This window comes from Topomyia yanbarensis, chromosome 2, assembly GCF_030247195.1.
Source record: "Topomyia yanbarensis strain Yona2022 chromosome 2, ASM3024719v1, whole genome shotgun sequence".
Classification (NCBI taxonomy): domain Eukaryota; kingdom Metazoa; phylum Arthropoda; class Insecta; order Diptera; family Culicidae; genus Topomyia; species Topomyia yanbarensis.
In genome coordinates, this window is record NC_080671.1 from 236536992 (window position 1) to 236550662 (window position 13671).

Consider the following 13671-nt stretch of genomic DNA (forward strand, 5'->3'; position numbering starts at 1 on the left):
ATCTCTGAGAAAAATGAGTGACATTATTTGACACATACGCACATACATACACACACACATACACACACATACATACATACACACACACATACAGACTTTTTCCGATCTCGACGAACTGAGTCGAATGGGATATGACACTCGGCCCTCCGGGCCGGGATTAGGTTGACGTTTTTCAGAGTGATTGCATAACCTTTCTATATGAGAAAGGCAAAAATGTGCCAAAATCCAAAAAAGTGAATCGTAGTCAATTTTTTTTTTCGAGTTTGCATCAAATCTCGACGTTTCATGCACCTTGAACACATTTAGCATCAAAAATAAAAATTCTATTTTTAATTTTTCCTATAGTTTATATGAGAAATTTCTGTGTGATCGCACTCTAAAACCCGTAATTCCGGAACCAGAATTCCGATCGATCCAAAATTCAATAGCAGCCGATGGGAAGGTTGCACCTTTCATTTGAGACTAAGTTTGGGCAAATCGGTCCAGCCATCTCTGAGAAAAATGAGTGACATTATTTGACACATACACACACATACACACACACATACACACACATACATACATACACACACATACAGACTTTTTCCGATCTCGACGAACTGAGTCGAATGGGATATCACACTCGGCCCTCCGGGCCGGGATTAGGTTGACGTTTTTCAGAGTGATTGCATAACCTTTCTATATGAGAAAGGCAAAAATGTGCCAAAATCCAAAAAAGTGAATCGTAGTCAAATTTTTTTTTCGAGTTTGCATCAAATCTCGACGTTTCATGCACCTTGAACACATTTAGCATGAAAAATAAAAGTTCTATTTTTAATTTTTCCTATAGTTTATATGAGAAATTTCTGTGTGACCGCACTCTAAAACCCGTAATTCCGGAACCAGAATTCCGATCGATCCAAAATTCAATAGCAGCCGATGGGAAGGTTGCACCTTTCATTTGAGACTAAGTTTGGGTAAATCGGTCCAGCCATCTCTGAGAAAAATGAGTGACATTATTTGGCACATACGCACATACATACACACACACATACACACACACATACACACACACATACACACACACATACACACACACATACACACACATACATACATACACACACATACAGACTTTTTCCGATCTCGACGAACTGAGTCGAATGGGATATCACACTCGGCCCTCCGGGCCGGGATTAGGTTGACGTTTTTCAGAGTGATTGCATAACCTTTCTATATGAGAAAGGCAAAAATGTGCCAAAATCCAAAAAAGTGAATCGTAGTCAAATTTTTTTTTCGAGTTTGCATCAAATCTCGACGTTTCATGCACCTTGAACACATTTAGCATGAAAAATAAAAGTTCTATTTTTAATTTTTCCTATAGTTTATATGAGAAATTTCTGTGTGACCGCACTCTAAAACCCGTAATTCCGGAACCAGAATTCCGATCGATCCAAAATTCAATAGCAGCCGATGGGAAGGTTGCACCTTTCATTTGAGACTAAGTTTGGGTAAATCGGTCCAGCCATCTCTGAGAAAAATGAGTGACATTATTTGGCACATACGCACATACATACACACACACATACACACACACATACACACACATACACACACACATACACACACATACATACATACACACACATACAGACTTTTTCCGATCTCGACGAACTGAGTCGAATGGGATATGACACTCGGCCCTCCGGGCCGCGATTAGGTTGACGTTTTTCAGAGTGATTGCATAACCTTTCTATATGAGAAAGGCAAAAGCATCAATAAACTATGCAAAAAAATATTGAACTGTGATTCGTTTTATTTTTTACTAGCGCTAAAATTATATATTTAATATTTAAACAGGTAGCTAATGTAGGCTCAGACCAACTGAGATCCAACAATTCAGAACTTCATTTGAACTCGAACGTGTCCTTGATTGAATCTAAAGAGTGGAACTCTGTTGGAAATTTTTCAAGAAAAGTCGGTAAACTTAACGCTACGGAATCATTTCGGCAGGCTAGGATAAATGATTTGGTCAGATCTGAAAGCGACAATATCGATGAAGTAAGTATAAATTTACTAAGCATATAAAGTGCTTTTTTATTTCAATCGATCACCTCTTTAAATAGGCACGAAATTCATATGCACTACAGAATAATACAGTTTTGAAGGTCTAATGACGACGATGGTATTATCTCTGTGATGGTGGCAGGAATGCCGCGTTCTTTTTTAATTGACTTCGGAGCTCAAGTGAATACGTTCACTGAAAACATGTTCTGCGCGTTGACTTCTGACCCCATTTACAAGAATGGTGTTTTTGATCTGAGATCTGAAACGGATCGATCTCTTAAAGCTTATGCCTCAGCCGGCGAAATTAAAGTGATAGCTACGTTTTATGCATACCTATATATCTCTAATAATAGACTTACCTCGCTGGAGAAATTTTATGTCGTCAATGAGTTACGAGCTCTTCTAAGCAGATCAACAGCTTCCAGGTACAGCGTCCTGATGCTAGGTCTGAAAGTACCTGTGCAATCTAAAAACACTAGATTCGAGCAGCTACTATACGCAGGAGATATTGCGTCTATCGTGACGAAAGATGTTTTCCCAAAATTCAACGTTCCTCCAGTCAAAATTCATTACGATAAGTCTAAACCTCCATGTCGGAATATATTTTTTTAATATTCCGCTTGCTGTAAAGCCTTTGGTTGAGAAGCGACTTCTGGAGCTTGTTTCATCGGATATTATAGAACCAGTAGTAGATGGTATGGATGCATCGTTCTGCTTTTCCATGTTAGTCGTGCCGAAGGGTAAAGGTGATATACGATTGGTCATCAATTTGAGAGGACCAAATCGCTATATTTATCGCACACCCTTTTCAATGCCAACATTAGAAAAGATTTTTGCTGAATTGAATGAAGCAACATGGTTCTCTATCATTGACCTCTCCCATGCGTTTTTCCATATAGAACTGCACGAAGAATCTAGACTGCTCACGAATTTCTGTACTGAATTTGGCATGTTTCGTTGTGTGAGATTGCCCTTCGGCTTAACGAATGCCCCGAACCTGTTTCAAGAAATACTTCAGCGAAAAGTACTAGGGGGTTGTAAAGGGTGCAAAAATTATTTGGACGATATATTGGTATACGGTAAAACTAAAGATGAACATGACGAGAACTTGGAGGAAGTCCGACGCTGTCTAGCTAACCACAATGTAAGACTTAACGAAAGCAAGTGTGTTTTTGGAAGCCAATCGGTGCCATTCCTTGGATTTACGTTGACACCCAAAGGATGGCCAATTGAAGAAGAGAAGATTGTGGCCATCCAGAATTTTCGAACTCCAATTAACTGTTCAGAAGTCAAAAGTTTCTTGGGACTAGTAACTTTCGTCGATAAATTTATTGTACACCGCGCGACGAAGACTGAGCATCTTCGTTCATTGGCCAGTTCAGATACATTTTATTGGACGAATGCTGAAGAGACAGAGTTTCAATTTATGAAAAAAGAAGCGCTAAATACCATAAAACGGCTGGGATATTGTAATGCAGCGTACAGGACCAAGTTGTTTGTCGATGCCTCTCCAATAGGACTCGGCGCCGTGCTGGTTCAGTATCACGAAAACGGTAGTCCCAGAATTATAGCATGTGCATCAAAGGTTCTCACCGCTTCGGAAAAACGATACCCACAGACACAGAGAGAAGCTCTTGCTGTTGTTTGGGGAGTAGAGAGGTTTAATATTTACTTGCCAAATCCTTCGTGATACATACCGACGCTGTAGCCAATCAGTTCATTTTCAATAGCAACAGGATGGGAAAAAGAGCTGTAACCCGCGCCGAGAGTTGGGCTCTAAGACTGTAACCATACGACTTTTCAATACGATGCGTAACAGGTAATGAAAATGTATTCTTATTCCTGAGACACAAGCATCAGAACCATTTGATGAATGCGAAGAAAAGCACTTTTTATATTCACTGGACTCCGGATGTATAGAAATAACGTTAGGTGAGGTGGAATTGGAATCTGAAGATGATAGCGAGCTACAACTCGTTCAAAAATCTCTGCAATTGAACAAATGGCCTGATGAACGTCGAGCATTCGAATCGCAGAAGAAGTTTCTAAATAGTTTTGGACCTCTACTTTTCAAAGACGACCGAGTTGTATTGCAGAAATCTCTTCGTCAGAAAGCATTACGCTCAGCCCACGGAGGTCACGTGGGGGAAGTCGCAATGAAGCGTATAATGCGTCAATACTTTTGGTGGCCAAAGATGTCTACCGAAGTAACGCGCTATGTCAAAGACTGTGAAACATGCATTCTCCTGTCTAAACGAAATCCTCCGATACCGATAACATCCAGAGAATTGCCTGACGGACCATGGAAGATTCTGCAAGTGGATTTTTTAACAGTGCTCAACTTTGGTTCCGCAGAGTTTTTAATTATAATTTATACATGCTTGCGTTATCTGGCTGTTGTAGAAATGAAAGCCATGGATGCAGAAAGCACGAACTTGGCATTGTGCGAAACGTTTAAACTGTAGGGATGCCCTATTATAATTCAGAGCGATAACGGGCCCCCATTCCAAAGCACTGCATTCACTTCGTTCAGGAAAGAGAAAGGAGTTGATGTACGAAAATCCATACCTCTTAGCCCAGAATCAATGGCGCTGGGGAAAGGCAAAACCAGGGCATAATAAAAGCTTTGGCAGCCTCCAGACTTGATGGTATAAATTGGCGCTATGCCCTTCAGAAATATGTTCATCGACACAACACTCTTGTTCCACACTCAAGACTTGGCATTACATCATTCGAGATGATGGTCGGCTGCTCTGGGGTAACAAACAGAAACTTGAACGCACGGACCTTCGCGAACGGGATGCAGACATGAAGCTTTCTAGTAAGAAATACGCTGACTCTATGCACGGTGCAAAAGAGTCGGATATCAGGGTTGGTGATACAGTTTTACTTGCCAGGCAGAGGCAACACAAAACCGATCCAACTTTCTCGTCGGATCGCTACAAAGTGGTAGCTAGAGATGATGCAAAAGTAGTGGTTATTAGCCAAGCTGGGGTGCAATACGCACGAAATGTCCGGGAAGTAAAAAGAGCTCCCGAATGCAGCACTACAGATAGTAACGAGCAACTTCCTCAATTAAACGACGGGAATTCGTTTGAAGACGGGGCAGTAACTGCCAGTACATCTCACGATACGAGAAATCAGCAAAAATCTCCGGAACCGTCAATTGCTCCCTTCGCACCAGTCTCGTATGCTTCGACAAAGAGATAAGGCACTGACAACATTTTATTGTTGTAAATGAATACTATCCTATTGTTACTAAATAAAACATTGTTAATGCCTAATGTGGCTACGCCACATCGCTTTTTGTCATGCTGTCCGACTTCGCTGCCGCTCAGTCGGACTTAAACTAGGGATAGCCCCTATGTTTGAGTATACCGGGCAAACGAGTGGATTACAGGTTTGATTGCACCCTTCGATAGCAAGATCAAAACCACCTCGTCCGTCGGTTTCTCAGCGGCTTTGCGCCGCTTCGAATCCTTGGACTCGACTATGTGGCAAAGCCGTATCACACTACCTTCACCCTTAACGTCACTTTCTCATGAGCAATGCCATTGTTAGATAGGTAAGTGGGAACAACTTATTTTTCCAGTTTAAACTACTTTAAAGCTTTCCCCCGATTTTTTTTTCATTGCTTGTTATAAAATAGGCCATTTAGAACCATTTCCAAAATAAATTAACCCTCTTTTCGAAAAAGCCGCGATTCGGAACAATTACCTTGATGTTTCACTTAAACATATTCTAGTAGCTTGTGACGGGTTTTGAATCCTTTACCACCGAGAAATACTTAATTCAAAACAACTACCAAAATAACAACTTCAGAATAGAGAAGGGAAAGGATGTAGTGAATACGACGACTATGAATAATAAAAAGTAACAGGAACTTTGACAGTTATGCTTTTGAACATTATTATGGAGATGTGAGTCGACATAAGATGACGTTTATGTATTATCTTTACAACGCTCAGACACCCACGGAGCAAACGCATTGAAATGGTACACTGTTATCAGAGTTTGATCACATCGAGTTGAAAATAAAATATTGTGAAATAATCTAGGTACGATATATTAAAATATATATTTAAAAAAAAGACTTCGTGAAAAGATAATATATATAACAAGTAATATCAATCCTTGGAAATAAAATAATTGATATTAACTTTTATAGCGTAATTAGTATTGATAATGTTGATTAATTGATTGTCTAGAAAAATTCGGAGTGTGTAATCAAGGAATTGAAACGCAAACTAATAAAAAAAGAAGAAAACAAAACGCAATTTGAAGCAGGATTGCAGACCGGATGTTGGAGGTGTTTTAGCGGATGCGAAAAAAAAGAATGCGTTCAGGCCTCATTCTGTGATCTATTACCGTAGAAGATAGCCGCATTTTCTGTGGACGAAAAATTCTGAATACGACACATATCAGCCGAATATTTCGCCAAAAGTGGCTTTTGAACAGCACTCATGTACAATATGATGCCTATAAGCTCAGTTACCCTTGTTCTATACGCGACTATAGAACCGAATTGATGCCATTTTTACGGCTTAGTGGTTACTTGGGTAGTCTCCGAATTTAACATTTTGCACCGTCATAAGCTTCCGATGTGTGTATCAAGGCGTTGTGGAGCGTGCAGTTTACAACGCATTTTTAGCATATAAGATTCTGTATGACACATGTAATTATTATGCATATTTCTTCATGCCAATTTTTTGATGGTATTACTCCATTGAGCCTGCACTTATTGTAATCAGAAGTCTTGAATCATTTGGATAAACGAGTTCCAATATTACCCCACATTAAATTCTCTTAAAATTATTCAATTTACTTGTTTAACAGAATTCTGACAGAGAATCACTCATATATTATGAAACAAACCCTACAAAAAATTGGAACCGAGACGGTTCAATAAGTTTTCCCAGAGAAACTCAAAAATCTCCATTCTACAAAAAAAAAAAAATAATAACTTTCGCAATTTCCATCCGATTTAACCCAATAGTGCTTATTTTCATTGGTTATTAGCAGGCTTTAATTTCCCATAAAAATATAATTTTTAGGATTGCTTGCCCAAAATATTAACCAAACGCTCATTTTTCTTCAAAAAAAACGAAAAATTAAGAAAAAGTTTAATAACTTCGTAAATAACGCCAGAACCAGTAACCGCACTGAAACAAATTGTTCTAGCGATCGAAAGTGCATTCAATTACTATTAATTAAACATTATAATATTTCATATCGATGCACTACAACCGAAGATATTTGGATTTTACTGAACGTACTTTTAATTATATAGGTCAAATTAATTTTCTTACTGTAACTCGAAAACTGTTCTACTGTAAATTTTTTGGACCTCATTTTCGGATTCAGTACACGATTTTATATCGAAAATGACCACCAGCTTATTTAGTTCAGAAATGCTGTAAACTAGTGTTATCAGAATAAGTAGCAACTTCCCAAGAAGAACCGAACACTTTCTGATAAATCGGCGTTTTGGAGGCGTCGATTGATTTACCAAGACTCATCAATTCTGTAAGCGTGTTCACTGGCCTGAGAATTAACATTTGTTTATAATCGGCTTTCAGATTTCAGATTCTGCTTGAGCACGTCGAGTCTTTCGCTCGGTGCCATTGGAACCGTCATAGCACGAAATATTTTTTTCCATTTCCAGAAAATATTCCTGGAAAGATTCGTTACGCATCTGCCGGTACTAGAGAGCCTTCATTTGGAGCGTAGCATCAAGTACAGGATGTACAAACTTTACCTTGAGCTCGCAAACAAGATGGTTCCAGTTAAACAACCGGTTTTGCGCACGCATAGCCTGATACCAGGTCAAAGCATTGCCAGTGAACAAAAGCATTACAGAATTGAAAAGTTCGTCTTCGCACATTTGTTCACACGCAGCATAACTCGCTACGGTGTCCAAAAATTTATTTAGTCCCGTTCCTTCATCAGTTCCAGCATACTCCCGAATCTTCCAATCAGCGACGCGTTGCGGATTTCGCGAGTGATTCCTTGCGGCTACCATCGATCCGTTTGCCGCATAGGTGGAAAAGTTTTGATAGGATGGTCCCGCCAGCTGTTCGGTCAATTCAGGAACGTGAGGCTGGTTCTGAGTTTAATACGGTGCTGAGAATCCGGTATTCTGTTTCAGTTACTCGATTGTAAGTGATGGACATAGATTTTGTTAACCCGAGAATCCTCCCTTAAACACAAATTGATCGGGACTGGGCGCCAGTGTTGGTCGAGGAATCTCTGGTGCATCAAGTGAATCGAACACGTCCATCGTACGCAAATCTTCCAGATCGGTCTGTAGTTCCATCTCGTGAGCACTTTCCTTCTGATGTACTAGTGCCCGAAGTTCACTGACGGTTTCACGAAGTGAAACAACTTCTTGAACCGTCTTTCTTAAAACTGACGAAATTGTTGTCAGAGTAGCTATCCTGCCCATTAGCGTCTCAGTAGCTTTTCAAAAAGCATCTGACCCCTGAGACGTCGCAATTGTCGAATCTCGTCCCTCATCTCGCACAAGACACGCAACAGGTCCTCTCCTACGAGCTGTTTAGGAAGAGATCCTTGGTTATCGGAAGGAATGGAACCCTGTGGAATTGCAGGTGCGTCTGTACTTAGTAAATCTCCCAAAATCTCTCCACCCTCACTTTATTGGTTGTCGGGAGGAAGTACTACCTGTTCATCACTAAACACGGTGTTCCTAAAACCGTTATTATCAAAAAAATGACCATAAATTTGTCATACGGAATTCGAAAGATACAGTATCCAAGCATCATCTCAGTGAATTTCAAAATGATCCATCGAGGGATTGGAGAGAAATTGTAATTTGAAGTTTTATGACACGTTTCATAAGGCTATCAGGAAACACCCACGGGTTTGGTCCTATCTCTACAAACAAATTTTTTTTTTTGTCTACTTATTTAGTACATGGCATTCGAAAGATATAGTAATCAACTATATCTCCTGCAAGTTTGAAAATATTTCATTGACGGAATCGAAATTTATAACGGTTTGGATGTGGTATGCGGTCATAGATGGGTTTTCTACCAGACTTCAAGCGTGAATCCATGTTTGTCCATTGACTATTTAGATCGTTTATACGTGTCGCGGTTTTTAAAGGAAAACCTGACCATTTAATTACATAAATATAATGTACAAAAGGTGTTATTTATATGGTACACTGAAAAAAATATGAAAATAGGGTTGTCTACCAAACGTTAAATATAATGTGTAAATTAAAAAAATGGATAAAAGTCGGAATGTTTACTTCAAAAGGCCATATTTCAATGGTTTGTTGACCGATTCTAATTATTTTTTCATTATCGAACAAGTAGACGTTTCATCGTTAATTTTCATTAAGAAGAATATAAAATAGAATTGCCTACTTCAAAAAATAGACAATAGTCTCCCAACCTTTGAACGGAACGGATCGTTATATTTCACAGTGGTGTTCGGTGTGTAAATTTCAGTGAGTCAAGGTCATCCTTTGTTCGTTCGTTAGCTGCCATTCTGCTGGTGCCGGCAGTAAATCCAGTACATTGTTTTCGCTGGTGCGGAACAATCGACGTTGTTTGCAGATAAGTTTTGCTTTATTTTTTTCCTCGTTTGCTTTCTTTCCTTTTCCCTACTTTTACTCTACCTTGTAATCAAATAATAAGACACATTCCCGTTTATATAACGCTCTGCCCTCGTGCTTAAATGGCCGAGGGCGAAATACCATCTGATGTAATCATGGAAGTCCCTGATCCCCTTAATACTCGCATTGCTCCCCGTATAAAGCAGTACCCAGAAGGTTCCTCTGGGCCATGGGTGGTATATTTTCGGACCGGAGAGAAACCGGTTAATATATTAAAACTTTCTCGAGATCTGACTGCTAATTACCCGGCCGTAACTCAGATAACACGTGTTCGGGCAAACAAGATACGTGTTCTAGTGAATGATCTCGGCCAGGCAAAGGCGATTGCTTGCTGTGAGCGCTTTACGCGGGAATTTAAAGCGTACGTGCCTTGTGTGGCCTATGAAATCGATGGGGTAGTGTCCGAACCGGGCCTGAAATGCGAAGAACTGTTGGAGCACGGGGTTGGCTGTTTTAAGGACCCCTCTCTTGAACAGATTAAGATCTTAGAATGCAAACAATTGTATACCGCAAACACCGAGGGAGGTAAGACTACCTACTCTCCATCAGGCTCGCTTCGGGTGACATTCGCCGGGTCCTCTCTTCCCAACTACATCCTCCTTGACAAGGTTCGCCTACCAGTTCGCCTGTTTGTACCGCGGGTCATGAGCTGCAACAATTGCAAGCAGTTGGGCCACACAGCCACATATTGTGGAAATAAGAAACGATGCGGCAAATGCGAAGGAGAGCATGAGGATGACTCTTGCGACAAAGAAACTGAAAAGTGTATTTGCTGCGGGGGCCCTTCACATACTCTTAAATCATGCCCTGCGTACAAGCAGCGCGGGGATAAAATTAAGCGCTCCCTTAAGGAACGCTCAAGGCGTTCTTATGCAGAAATGCTAAAAAATGCTTCGCCATCTGTCCTGTCCGAAAATCCCTATGCTGGTTTGGCTATTGTTGAGCAAGAATCTGACGACCCACAAGAGGGAACATCTTTGGTTAACCCAGGAGAATCCAGGAAGAGGAGAAATCCAGCCTCCCCTACATTACCTCGTAAGGGTGCCAAGGTGTCGTCCACTCAGAGTGCGCCAACTACAATCAATAAATCCAACGGAAGTGATGCACAAAAGCCGAAGCAATTTGCTCCAGGACTTGGAAATATTAATTCTAACAAGGAGTACCCACCACTTCCAGGGACACCAAAAACCCCAAGTGTCCCCTTTTTTCAAACAGATACTCAGTCCAGTAGCGGACTAATGAAATTTTCTGACATAGTGGACTTAATTTTCACAGCTTTCGATGTTACTGATCCTCTTAAAAGCCTTCTGATACGTTTTTTTCCTATAGTGCAAACATTTTTGAAGCAGTTGACTACTAAATGGCCCCTCCTTGCAGCGATCGTATCCTTCGATGGCTAAGTCATCGAACGAGGTCACCGATTCGATCACTGTTCTACAGTGGAACAGCAGAAGTATCCTCCCGAAAATCGATTCCTTTAAATTTTTACTAAATAGTTTAAAATGTGATGCTTTCGCATTATGTGAAACTTGGTTAACTTCCGATATTAATCTCAACTTCCACGACTTTAATATAATTCGTCTGGATCGAGAAAACCCCTATGGAGGAGCACTTTTGGGGATCAAAAAGTGCTATTCTTTCAACCGAATTAACCTCCCTTCGACACCAGGTATTGAAATTGTCGCTTGTCAAGTTTTAATCAAAGGTAAAGACCTTTGCATTGCTTCCATCTACATTCCTCCTAGAGCTTCGGTAGGGCACCGAACGCTTTGTAATATCACGGAATCCTTACCGGCACCGCGGCTAGTTCTGGGAGACTTTAACTCGCACGGTACGGTATGGGGCTGTCTTCATGATGATAATAGATCAACATTAATCCAAGATCTTTGCGATAATTTCAACATGACCATCTTAAACACGGGAGAAATGACGCGGATTCCTACACCACCAGCACGCGCAAGCGCGTTGGATTTGTCACTTTGCTCGACATCGCTACAGTTAGATTGCATGTGGAAGGTGATCCCTGATCCCCACGGTAGCGATCATTTGCCTATCGTGATTTCAATTGCTAACGGTTCAAGACCATCGGAAACAATCAATGTCTCGTATGACCTCACACGGAACATTGATTGGAAGAGTTACGCGACCGCGATATCCGTTAAAATCGAATCCACTCAAGAACTTCCTCCGGAGGAAGAGTACAGGTTTTTGGCTGGCTTGATTCTCGACAGTGCGAATCAAGCTCAGACTAAACCAGTACCCAGCGCGAATACCCATGGACGGTCTCCCACCCTGTGGTGGGATAAAGAGTGCTCAGAGCTGTACGCGGAAAAGTCCACTGCATATAAGGCCTTCCGGGAAGACGGGTTACCCGCTAGCTATCAACAGTACGCGTCGTTAGAAAGGCGAATGAAGAGTCTAATGAAAGCCAAAAAACACAGTTATTGGCGCCGGTTCGTCGACGGGTTAACGAGAGAAACAGCGATGAGCACTCTTTGGGGTACGGCTCGACGTATGCGTAACCGTAATAGTACCAACGAGAACGTGGAATATTCAAACCGTTGGATATTCGCTTTCGCCAAGAAAATCTGTCCGGACTCTGTCCCGGTACAGAAAACGTGCCGCGCCGCGTCTCCTCACGATACCGCGAACGAAACACCGTTTTCGATGGTGGAGTTCTCACTTGCACTCTTATCGTGCAACAATAACGCCCCGGGGTTAGACAGAATCAAATTCAACTTGCTGATGAATCTGCCTGACACTGCAAAAAGGCGCTTGTTGAATTTATTTAACAAGTTTCTTGAGGGTAACATTGTCCCTTATGAATGGAGGCAAGTGAAGGTCATCGCTATCCAAAAACCAGGAAAACCAGCCTCCGACCACAACTCGTATCGGCCGATTGCAATGCTATCCTGTATTCGGAAGTTGTTCGAGAAAATGATCTTGTTTCGCCTCGACAATTGGGTTGAAGCAAATGGCTTACTGTCAGATACACAATTTGGCTTCCGCAAAGGCAAAGGGACGAACGATTGCCTTGCGTTGCTTTCTTTTTTTTAACAATGGAGAAGACCTTTATGTCCTAGCCCAGTACACGTGCTATTGGTAGGGTCCAATCTACCGCACGGGGTGCACTGGGGGCGTGTCGGACTCGAATGGTGACCAGCCATTAATACCGACTAAACTCCATTGGGCTCCGCCATCTATCCCCAGGAACTACCTTTTGGCATTACTTCTGGGGGGATGGCCATACTTAGCGTACGCTCTCACTCGTGCCTTGCTCCCATCTCGGCATGGGTAGACCATACCTTCGTCTATCATCCGCCAATTCACTCACTCTAACTCCTCGCCTGCTGCTCGGCGCTCCATGCTCTCTGCAGCCGGCAGGCAATCTGAGTGGTAGCAGTCGAAACTGCGTTCCACTTCTCTACCGCTTGGCACATCCCCTGTACAAGGGTATCAGGGTTGTGTCCAAGCCACAGACGCCTAGCATAGCGCCTCTTTCGACGTCGAAGCGGGGACATACGAATAGTACGTGCTCCGCAGACACCTGGGCAGTCTGGGCAGACTGGGGCCTCAGCGTGCCCGAACCTGTGGAGGTACTGTCGGAAACAGCCATGGCCTGACAGGAATTGTGTCAGATGGAAGTGAACTTCCCCATGGGGTCTTCCCACCCAGCTAGATATGTTAGGTATCAGCCGGTGGGTCCACCTACCTCTTGACGAGTTGTCCCATTCGCGTTGCCATCTGGCGACCGAGGTCACCCTGGCACGCTCGCGGACTCCCCTATTGCCACGCAATTCGAAACAATCTTCGCCTTCCCGGATGACCAGCCCGACTGGCATCATACCCGCTATCACGCAGGATGCATCATGTGATACCGTGCGGTAGGCAGATATCTCTGAGACACATCAAGCGATAGGTGCTCTCCAATTTGCGACGGTAACTGGTTACTCCCAGTGCCCTCGCCCAGGACGGTCCACCGT